The sequence below is a fragment of the Stigmatopora argus genome, chromosome 14 (assembly GCF_051989625.1).
Source record: "Stigmatopora argus isolate UIUO_Sarg chromosome 14, RoL_Sarg_1.0, whole genome shotgun sequence".
NCBI lineage: Eukaryota > Metazoa > Chordata > Actinopteri > Syngnathiformes > Syngnathidae > Stigmatopora > Stigmatopora argus.
In genome coordinates this window covers 12,859,020-12,870,892 of record NC_135400.1, presented here as the reverse complement: position 1 = coordinate 12,870,892, position 11,873 = coordinate 12,859,020, and the positions used below count along the sequence as shown (strand labels likewise).

Here is an 11,873-nt window from a genome sequence, read left to right as displayed (position 1 = left end):
CCATACCTGGCATGTTTTAAGAAATTGGGCTTAAATATGCAATCCGCACAGGTCTAACATGAGTCTCCTGATTTTGAGGCAGATGTGAAAGCATTTATTCCTCTACTCTGTAGTGAATCATTTTCAGAACAATATTACAAATGCGCTACAATTAAAATTTAGGTCAAGTGAAAGGCTTTGGGTTAGTCTCCCTAAAAATAAATGTACGGATTCAATGAATGTCTTCAGGGATTTTAGGGCAGACATTCCGTTTCTGAAGGCAGTGTCACACATTAAAATGCAAACAGATGCTTCAGTAGGACACGCCGACACATCCTCGGCAAAGTGTTCCAAGACACACTTACAGACACACACACACACAGACTAGATAACATACACTATCTGCTTATAAAAGTGCACATGCATAGCTAAAATATTTATAACCTCATCTTAGCACTCTGATCTGTAGAGTCAAGGATGGCTTGAGAGAAGAAAAGAAAAAATGACTGGACGAGGTGTGTGCTTATGCGTGTGATTGAGTGTGTATTCACAAATGAGTGAAAGATCAGAGTGATAACAACAGATAGAGATAGAGTGAGTGTGTGTGAGAGTGAGAAATGATTGTGCAGCACAGATGCCATATGAATCTAGGCCAGTAGAGAAAAAACAAGGCATTATTCCAAAATCCACTTTGTACGCAAGTGTGTCTGTGCATGTGTGAGTTTGAAGAACTACAAATATTTTCATTGGAATGAAGCATTGTAGAAATGGATGTCTTTCCGTATACATCTTCATTGCTCAATGTGCCTGCCCTTTCATTATCATCGAGATTTTAGTATTACAGTGCTGGAGCCATAAATGTCAATCACTTGCCCTTATATTTGCATGTCCCCTCATTTATTCACCGCCATGTTTTACCTGCACTGAAGTATTTGAAATATTTTTAATTGAGGTTGGTGGTGGATTGTTAAAAGCAGCGGCAGGTTTTTCGGGTTGTTGGCAGAAAGCATACAAGGTGACAGATGGTCCCTAGTAAACATGCAAATAGTTCACACTCACATACAGTAAACAATGACAAATAAGAGGTGATGTATATTTTCCTATCAATTTTACAGAGTAAACGGTTATTATGATATGAGTGGATGACTGGTCAACATTTCTATATGATTAGTAAATGGCAGTACTGCAGTGCTCTTTACTCAGAGCCTGAAAGATAGAACGTTGGAAGAAAAGATCATTTGCCTTTTCCTCAAGCCGTTTAGATCGGATTTTGCCATTTTGTACAAAGTTTGCACTGTTGTGGGAATGAACATAGTCAATTCAAATCTACATAGTTCCTCTCATTCCCTTTAAATGAGCCGCACTTGCATCGTATGGAGACATGCTCACTTTTGCATCGATTACTGTATATGCATTAGAAAACGTGACGTTATTAATTAAATGACCTGGTGATAACTGTGTGTCTTTCTTTATAGTATCTCATTCTATATATGTTTATCTACATGTTTTTTCATTGTGTCTCTTCTAGCCAGAAACCATAAGGACTGGAATTTTCCAGGTACAGTATGTGACGGATTTCTTTGTTTGCAAAAGATAATCTGGGTGTCCATGCACCAGAACACTCGCATTCACACACTATGTGAACCCTTGTTTCTCTGAGTTGCCAAAGGAAAGCCAACGCCTTACATCAAACATACGCAGATAAGCACCCTTTCCCTTCTCTGATAACAGCTTGTCTAGTACATGCAGTATTTATCGGGGTTCCTCTCCATGTGACTGGGTTTTCTGCATTGAGTGCACATTTTAACTTAGATACTTTTAGACAGCGTGGAAATTGTGTGTATTGTGGACACTTTGCCGGGCTTTCACATTATATATAAAAGACTGTTTCAAATGCACAACTTACAAAAGGTGGAAAATGAAAACAAGCAAGTATTAAGACTTTCCTTTCTTTGATTGAAAAGTTTTTTTAAGTGGGTAAATTACATTTTGCACCTTAAGCACCTTTTTGTTTGGACTGAGTAATAAGGACACAAATCTTCCGCCATAGCAAGAGGGCATTTCTGTAACAGGCATCCACAGCAGCTGACATTTAAGGGGTTCCAGTTAGGTCATAGTAAATGCTCTACATTTATAAAGCACCTCAAACAGTGCCGCTTAATTCACCTATTCACACATAATGATGCCATATGTTGCCATGGGGAAAATGTTAACGACATTCACCTCTTGCTCGATGATATTTCAACCGAACCGCAGAGGGATTCAAAATTGAACTTGTAATCTTTCAAATCTGAGACGGCTGCTCAAGTGAGCCAAACCTTTTGTGTTTCTCGGCATCTTTGTTTCAACCCGTATTAATACTGCTGGTGGCCAGTACTACGTCTACATGGCTTTTACACAAAGACTGCCTCTATCATAGCAATTTGGCACATTGACAAAGAGAATTTTCCACATTTGATGGTGGCTCTTCTCTCATCCCTGTGTTTAAAGCCTGCAGCAAAGCAACTAAAACAGCACGACATAGTCTCATGACAAGTTGTGACTGTCTTCCCTTCTAAAATCTCATCAGCGAACCATTGTCAACCTTGACTCCGCCTCTGGCCTGAGGGGGATCTACCACAGGCTCCTGGCGTCGAGGGAACGATTCGAGTTGTGAAACACGGTGGTGGTATCGATTGCACTGCAACAGCTGGTAGGCTAAAAGTGAACGCAGTGTGCTTCGGACCAGGATGACATGTGGAGGAGTAAGTGTGAACGCTTCCCAAGGGTTATCCTTCTTAGGATCTTTGCATAATCCCTCTTGGTGGATACAGAAATCAATAAGAAGGTTGTGCCTTGGAATGTGAAGCTAGCGGAGGTGGGCCAAGCAGCCCTGTTGAATACGGGATCAGAAGAATTACATAATGCGCACCAAGGCTAGCATCTTGGGCATATATTCTTTTTCTTCACTGCTTGTCCTCACCAGATCATGATCAGGGTGGAATCTATGGCAAAAAAAATTGTGTTCGAGGTTGGAGGCATCTTAAACTGGCTCTCAACCAGTATCAGAGAAAATGCAGTACTATAAAGAGTTAATGATTTGGAATCATATTGTTGTATTAAATGACACAACCAGGAAATACAAACTCCTCAAAGGGAGGCAAGAGACAATATTTGAAGTTCCAACTTTACTGATCTCTTCATTTCAAGTCTGCTGTTGATAAAGACTGAGTTTACTTTAGTGGAAGGTCCAGTTGAAATTGTTATCATAACACTGAACTATTTTTATTACTAACACTATTATTATTAATATGATGTACAATACAACCCCAAAGGTCAAACACAATCGATTTTGGTGCACCCATTGCAGAAAAAAAATACACATCTTTGAATTTGGATGCGATTTAAGTCTGAATTAAAAGAATTAAAAATTAAGCATAAATAGATTCATGTTTTCAAATGAATGATCTTTTTTTAATTAAAAACGGTAAAAACAAGAGTGTAAACTTCTTTTTAACAGTCATGGCATGATTTGTATGAATAGAAAAAGTAGCAATGATAAAATGAATCTGTAGCGGCAGGTAATTGAGTGGCTTTTCTTAACCTGACTAATCACATGCCCTGTAATAGCTCTAATGACCAACCAAATGTGCTCCATAATTCAATTGACCTGACGCACCTACATAAATTCATTCGGCCACCAAAGCCCAAAGTGTGTTGGCCTCGCTAACTGTTGAGGTCATGATGCTTTAACTACACTAATGGCTCTGTCGCTTAACCTATTCCAACTAGAAAAGATTTCGATCAAATCAGGACCTTTACAGAAGATTAGCAAATTGTGGCAGCCAATATCTTGTTTCTTTTACCCCATTTTGCAATTTTACATTTATGAAATCAGTAGCACATACTATGACCAGAATGAAAATGTACAAAATAAGTAAAAATAATGAATTAAAGCCCAACTACATGCCTAATACCTACATGAAAAAAAGCGCAATAAAGAAATGCCAGATTACATAAAAAGGATTACAGTGGTTATCGACTGGTTTTGTAAGTAACTACGGTATCGTAATTTTCACCAAAGATATAAACAAAGACTAGATTTAACAGAGCTCTGCTAAGAAGACAAATAAATAACAGCCTTAACAATACATTTTGCCTTGAAGTGCTTTGATGCATGCCAGTGTAAATAAGCACAGCAAACTCCTTCTGCCTTTAGGATTTCATTTGTCATAAAAAAAGATACTTTTTCCCCTTGTTATTATGTGGCTCAATAAACACCATCCTCACTTAGTCTTGGGGTTTGCTCCAATATTGTGCTTTTTTTCACAGCTGCACAACATCCATCAGCTCTTAGGAGCTCCACCAAACACAGTGCGATGAATTTTCTGAATTATGACCAACATAGTTCAATACAGTTCTGATGAACTCAAGATTACAGAGAAACAAGGCAGTGGGCTTGCAAGATAGGTGGTCATTATTCGGGTCACTTGCGTTTTTACGGATTTCCCTCCATACCCCCATTTCTGCAGCCGCTACACCACTGATAGGGGATTTAAATTATTATTTCAGTATAATAAGTGTACATCGATAGCATCAATATTATGGAGGAAGAATTCTGCTACGTAATAAATACATTGAGACATATAGGTTGTATAAAGAACAAAAATAACTAAAATAAACTATAAATATGTGGGGCCAGGGCAGCTTTACTTTCATTTCCTAATTCAAGTGGTTGTGACCAAAGATTGATAGCAGTGTGGACGACAAAGGTCTTAGGGAGGGATTTCATTATTGACTGCAGTGAGAGAAATTTACAACACTATAAAACTCCATAGAGCGTATTCATACCGAGGCTCACGTACAAACTATTGACTATTGATCAGAGTGGATGTCCTATTGAGAAATGCCTCTTTTGTTTGAACCTTGCCAAGACAAATGACTAGTTTTCCTTTTATAGCTTCAAAATTGTCATCACCTCCCTTTCTGTAGAAGTCAAAACCCCAGCGGTGCTGTTTTAATTATTCAGAGTTGCATTGAAAACTATCAATAATATAAAGGTTTAATCTCTACTGAAGGAGCAATTGAAAACACCAGAGACCTAGCCAGAGCAGCTTTGAAAGATTGTTTCGATTTCAATAGTATTCCACTGAAACACTCCGTTAATAGATGTAAATATACCTTCAATGATACCCAATGGCAAAGCTCAAATGAACAATAACCTTAACATCGTGTCTTAGGTTTATGTTCTAAAAATGCATTATCTGTAACCACACTGTTTGCAATAATGGCAAAATAGTATGATATTTTTGTTTATCTAACCCACTACACCTACAATAATTGACTATTCATCCATGAAAGGCCTCATTAAGGCTGCAGGTGAGATGGCTTTAGGATTTAGTGTTAACCTGTTGAGCAAAGAAAAACTACCTGCTGGAAAAAATCTTCTGCCAAGTATGAAATATTCTACTAATGAAAAACATAAAGTGGGGATCCAACAACAAATTCTCAAAAAACATTCAGGAGATATAGAAAGATATATTTACACACAAACACACACATACACACACACATATTTTGTATTTTTTTAAAACTTTTTTTGTATTTTTTTAAATGTAGGGTTGCAGTTAGCTGCCGTCTATTGCGTTAAACTTTGATCTAAAAAATGCCTACGGCCCGAACTGGTCACTAGTGGCTCACATCACACATATACCAGATATTGGCAATAACATTCCCCCCTCAGTGAATGGGCACGACTGCAAATCCCTACCTGCCTTCTGCAACAAGATCCGGTAAATCAGTAATCACATTTATTAAAATAGGCCTAAATATGTGTGTAGAAGCAAGATTGTTGCTGCTGTACAATATCTTAAATCTCCTCAGAATGTGTCAGTGTACCTAATGAAAAATCCATAATACCTTGGTTGGACTGCTGCATGTTGAACTATAAATACATGTTTTTGTGTCCCTCCCCCTCCCCCAAATGACTAATGTGATCAGAATGTGTTTGCTCTAATCTGATCAAGCATGCATGTGCATAATCAAGCATGCAATCTCCTCAGCATGAGGGAGGGGTTCACAACCCGCCAACATGCTGGCTCAGCAAACTACGCTATCCAGGGTGCTGAAGTTGCCCACCGCGCTCCATTCACACCATGAATTCATCTACAACATACAAGCCATGATGGTGCGATTTAAACCATCTTAGACGAGCTCCTTTCATTCCCAGTTACTGACGGGCACGAGATCCTCTTGCTGGCCTGAGCATCCAAAATGCGTGGGCGGTATCCGTGAGCACCGGACACTGTTGCTGCCAGTGTCAGGAATCTCTCATACTCTGTCTCTCTCCTTCTCTCCTACTTCCGATCGCTCATTCACTCACAGGCACACGGTCGCACACAGCAGGCACAGGGTGCTCAAAGCAGCTGACACCCAAGCGTTCATTGCAGGTGAAGTGAGTGTCCGTGCACGTATGTGAGCGCGTGTACATCAACACTGCCGTTGAGCCGGGACGTTCAACCGCAAACACGTACACGCACATGCATACTCATTCTGCCTGTTTTATCCCCTGCGTGATTCCTCCCACGACTCTAAATCCCTCTCACACATCTGTCCATGGCGCAGCCTGTCCAATCTTTCTTTCGCTGCAAAGCACCCCCCTTCGAGACCGCCCATTCCACCCCACCGCACCAGACTCATTCATTTCTTCACTTTAAATCAATGCCCATTTTCACCATACAGTTTAATTCCACACACTGAAACTGCTTTGTGCTGCACCAAAACAACTATGTGAAAGAAAAAAGAACAATCCCGCACGGAGTAGTCATCAAGACTATTCCGATGCTCAACACTGAACCTACATTGCTGTGCATCAGGGTGGAAAAAAAGCCAAATATTATGAGAAGACAGTTCAAGCCAGCAGAGAGAGAAGTCACAAGTGCATGCGCAATATCTCTCACACAATATCCATCTTTGCAAGACTGTAGTATATCACTTCAAAAGGCAAAACGGGGTTGATATTATAAGAGGGTAGAATTGAGTACTGCACCTGTTTAATTGTTTCCTCTCCAAACTGTTGGTCCAAAAAGGGGGGAGATGATTCTTTTTCTCATCCACCGTGTCGTCGAAGGCTAAGCAGTAGCAGCAGCGCGGTGGTAGAGAAGGACTGAGAGACTGAGAGAGTGAGAGAGAGGGAGAGAGAGTAATTTTCATTTGGCAAGTGCAGTTGAGTTGTGTTGCATCTATGCCTTAATTTCTATTTATATTTAAAATGTGTAGTAATATTTGTCTAATAAGAACATGTGTATGCATTAGGCACTCTTGCACAATCTAATAAGCTCCAAAATCAGGCTTGCGGCAGTAAATCTGCTTTTCACTAGATAATGATGCTCAGTTTTGATACAGCTGGCAAGAAAAAATGTGGCTTTTCTATGCAGTGGTGGAATTTATGATAGAGAGTTGCCTCATCAACATATTATTGACTCTAAAACCAACTTGGATTCCCACACAAACCAAAGTAGAACATACAAACTACACGGAGTAAGGTTACACACCCAAAATTTAGTAATCCTAACATTTTAATTTCTTGTCAGGAACTTGAGGCCTTAATGCCTTACTTTATTTCCACACCATAAAGTGTTATGTATGTCATCGTTTTTCTTTGTGCCAGATATCCCCTTATAGTACTAAAGGGTAATGTATTCTCAAACAGTGATGGCCATGCATTTAATTCAGTCAAACCTTAATCTGCATTGCACGTGTTTTAGTGTCTTTACCTGGTTACGCAAAGAATTCAAAATTTAAATTAAAAAAGAAAAATAGGTGTAGACAAACAACAACGCAAGTAAACAGGTGATCTGCCCAGTACTCGTAACAAGTTAACTTTTCACTAAGCACAATTTACTCATTCTGTAACGGAAACAGTGAACAGCACCAAAAAAACAAGCCACTGTTAAAGGGAATGGAACAACGCTTACTAATTGGTTGCCAGTGTTCACTGTCGATCCAATGCATTTTGCCACTTTTCTAAAATGTAGATTTGCATCTGTCCACAAAATCACCAAAACCTTGTCTAAAAATATTAAACCACAATCATAACAGAAATAATTTGAAACTGATGACACCAATATGTTTGCTATCTTTTTTGAATGGCAAACTGAAGTTGGATCATTTCACACAGCATACCTGATGATTCCTCATAGTACACCCATGTGTAAACAGCTATAAGTAAAAGGAGAATGATGTGCAGTAAGGTTGTCTTAGTTGAGCCACTATCCAGACTGACGGAAAGAAATATAGTGAAGGTGCGATCATACTCAATTAACACTCCCTCGTCCTCATTTCTCACTCCCTTTAGTCTCGCTTACAGCAGCAGGAGTGCACGCGCGGAGGCACGTGCAAACAGCTCATTAACTCTCCTTTGCGCCATCTCGCCTTTTTTTCTCTTCCCCTAGAAGATTATTTGCTCCGGAAACTGACGCAGTACCCAAACTCTCATTAATATTTTCTCATTATCAGTGCTTCAAGTGTGAAGCAATGGCACAAAGGCTTGTCTTGGCATGATGCTCGACAAAGCTGTTATCTATTGCTGCTTCTGGGAAGAAGAGTGGTCATGTGTGATGAGGTGCTAAGTGGTTCTGTGCACAATAGGCAACATTGTATGTCTGTCTCATATATGTGACATAATAGCCAAGATTTCATTTCTTGCCACAACGATCATTTATTACTGCAAGCCCGAACTGGATGACCGACACTTTGAGAAAATACAGATCTACACACCATCCAAATAGCACTTGTAAATTCATCTTTTAACCATCCAATCTGCATTTAGTGCAGTGTATTCCTTGCTTTATTGGTATTTGGGACCAGTATCGTAAGATGAAAAGTCCAAATGAGGGGCGGCCTAGCGACTGAGTGGTTAGCGTGTCGGTCTCACAGTGGGGGACCTGGGTTCAAATCCAGGTCAGTCCACCTGTGTGGAATTTTGTTCTTTCGGGACTTGCATTGGGTTTTCTCCGGGTAAAAAATAAATACATAAATGAAACACCCTTGACCCTTAAATAGTCTGCAGGTTATAACAGGGAACATATAGGGAGACAACCTTTAACACAGACAAAATAATAAGATAAAAGATAAAAAATAAACTTAGAGATTTCTTGTTCTCTCTGCCACAAATGTTGGCCAGTTTTATTTGTTTTTATCATTTAGAGGTCAGTCTTAGGGACTGTTTATATGAGGTAAACATTGCAGAACAAACATTGTCCTGTTTAGCTTTGGCAAAGAGAACTACTACTACACTTGAAAATTGCTTTGGAGTTTTGATATGTTTAGCACACAAAAAAAAAATGTGACTGCCTTAACGATGTGTATGGCTGGCGACCAATTCAGGGTGTCTTCCACCTGGTGCCCATAGTTGACAGGGATAGGCTTCAGCACCCCCTACGACCCTTGTGAGGATGAGCAATATGGAAAACGAATGAATGCCCCAATGATTTATTCACGTTCAATGTAAGTGCCTCGCTGTTACGGTTATTAAACTCTAGTCTAAAAAAAAGAAAGAAAAAAAAAACATTACACAAGCTCAAGCTTGTTGCCTACTGCCCACCTTTTGTATAGAAACTGTATATAATTTTCAAATTCGATTCCTTGTATGTTCACTTGAGTGCAGGATTGTTTACCACGCGAGGCATCGCGGCAGACTGGTCTCACGACTCTTGTGCTTAGTGTGTTTCCATGGTTACCGGGCGTAATATTGTGAAGAGAAGCGAAGAGACACGTAGATACCAACACTGCACTTGCTTCATGTCAATGTCAGGCTTACGATTGTCATGAATGCTTATTGAGAGTTTTCAAATGTGTCTGGACAATGTTTGTGCTGAAGCTGCTATGGTCTGTAACCTGCTGCCATGGCTGCCGTCCACCATCTGTCAGAACACTCAAGTACAGTCAAAGTGTGTCTGTCTCAAGGCAGTTTAAGGTCCGTTTACATCATTATGTATCCTTTGCAAATATACAATATGTGTGGATTTTGAAAGTAGCCTCAGCCAAAGGTTTTAAGCAATCCAATACTTGAGTTTCGTCTAATGAGGGTCAATTAAATAGTTGGCAAAAGCAGGTGCTCTAATGCAATTTTGGTGAATTTGACCCGGGCACAGGCAGACAGATTCTGAGCTTGGTGAAAATGTTAAATGCATTTCATTTATGAATGTCCACTGTAGGCTTTAAACGATCTGAAATAGTCTAGAAATCAATTTAATTAATGCATTTACATCATTATCGAGGATGGTACAGCGTCCTTCTGTCTGCGTAAGGTCCTCGACATAGTATTTCAATGGTTTAATGATTGTTTCAGCTGATATCTATTGGCCACAAGAGAAATGACCAACACAATTACATTTACAAACAGCAAACAACTCCCACACATATATATTGTTTTGGTGGAGTTAAGGGGAAAAGTACACTGATGCCTCACCTTAAAAATCTATATTGGCCAATGCTAAGGGTGTTGGGTAAATGATCAGTGAAGATAAAAATTTAAAAAAAATGTTAATGTGATGTTATGGATCAATAGGCATCAAACTCTTCATCATCATTTAGAACAGGGGTTTCCAAACCATTCCACAAAGGGCAAAAATGGGTACAGGGTTTCATTCCAATCAAATAAGAGCACATTTTCACCAATCTGGTGTTTAACAAGGGTAATCAGTTAATTGGAGTCAGGTGTTGCTTTGTTTTAGCAGTAACGGTGGAACCAAACAAACAAAAAACAGGAACTACAACTAGCCTTGAGGACTGATTTAGAAGCCACTGATTTATAATATGTTCAAAGTTTCCCTGATATACTAATGCATGCACAATTTGGCTTTATTTTTCTGTCATTCTGTTTGGATTACTGCAAAATAGAGATGTCGTCTAAACGACCATCACTAGTACTAAAATGCAAAAAAATCATTTGATTGCAAAGTCTACTCACCTGTCAGATCAATTTGCGCTTTCTCAAAAACAAATGAGATATGGAATGCAGAGAATATAAAGAATGATAACTTGTCCCAGAAGATGATGCCACAACTGACAATCGATACTGGGCGATAATGTTGCCTGACGGGAGCAATGTGTTACAGGTGTGTAAAACTACCAGAGTTATTGTCGAGGTTTAAGAGCTACTAAGACCAACATGTGAATCAGACGCTCAATAAATCAAACCGACTCTAGTTTTTCCAGCTCTCGTCTGACACCTAACGACAAATAGTGCAAATTACACCAACCTTACTGATGGGTTTTGAATAGGAAAATTAAACTGTCTCAAGGGATTTGGGATTATAATATAAAAGAAAATCTACATTACTATCAAAATGTTGTGTGTAGTATTCCGTTTCTATTCAAATCCCCTCAAAAATATTTAAAACTATGGTTATTTTCACGACATAATGTAATATTCACTCAGAAAATTCTAATTTAGTCACCATTACTAAAGCAAATACATTTTTTTTCTTCAGAACTGCCATGCAATAATTACTTTAGCCACTCTGTGATAGACACAAACAGCAAAATGGGGTCTCTTTCATGATTGAAGTTTAATCAAACAAGAATGACACACATACAATACTATGTGTGCGTTCATATAGCCTGCTGACATCCTCATAATAATTTCTTGGTGGATTAGTACAGTGAAACTCAAGTAATTAAAAGTCTATCTTCTATCAGACATCATTGTAGGCAAATGTATTCAGTCTTAGCGCGATAGTGCTTTGCCTGTCCGTTCAATTTGTCTTGTAAAGTAAGATATTCTTAGTTTAGAAGGGAAATGTCACCTGAGGCTTGCATGTTTTACATTATGAAGCGCGTGTTTCTTTTAGACAGGCACACTGTTGTGTTTGTAAACAAATAATGCAAAAGTCTTTGGCTTTTCACCCTAG

General features: G+C 39.1%; 1 protein-coding gene across 1 annotated transcript in view; it reads right to left on the bottom strand.

The window, feature by feature from the left end:
- Window positions 1–11,154, bottom strand: part of elfn2b (extracellular leucine-rich repeat and fibronectin type III domain containing 2b) — a 44,629-nt gene extending 33,475 nt beyond the window's left edge. Inside the window, exons 1-2 of the mRNA XM_077619366.1 lie at window positions 10,931–11,154; window positions 7,007–7,131 (exon numbers count right to left, since the gene is read on the bottom strand). The gene's annotated coding sequence lies outside the window, so the exon portion shown is untranslated. The remainder of the gene's footprint in view (window positions 1–7,006; window positions 7,132–10,930) is intronic.
- Between the last annotated feature and the right edge of the window lie 719 nt (window positions 11,155–11,873).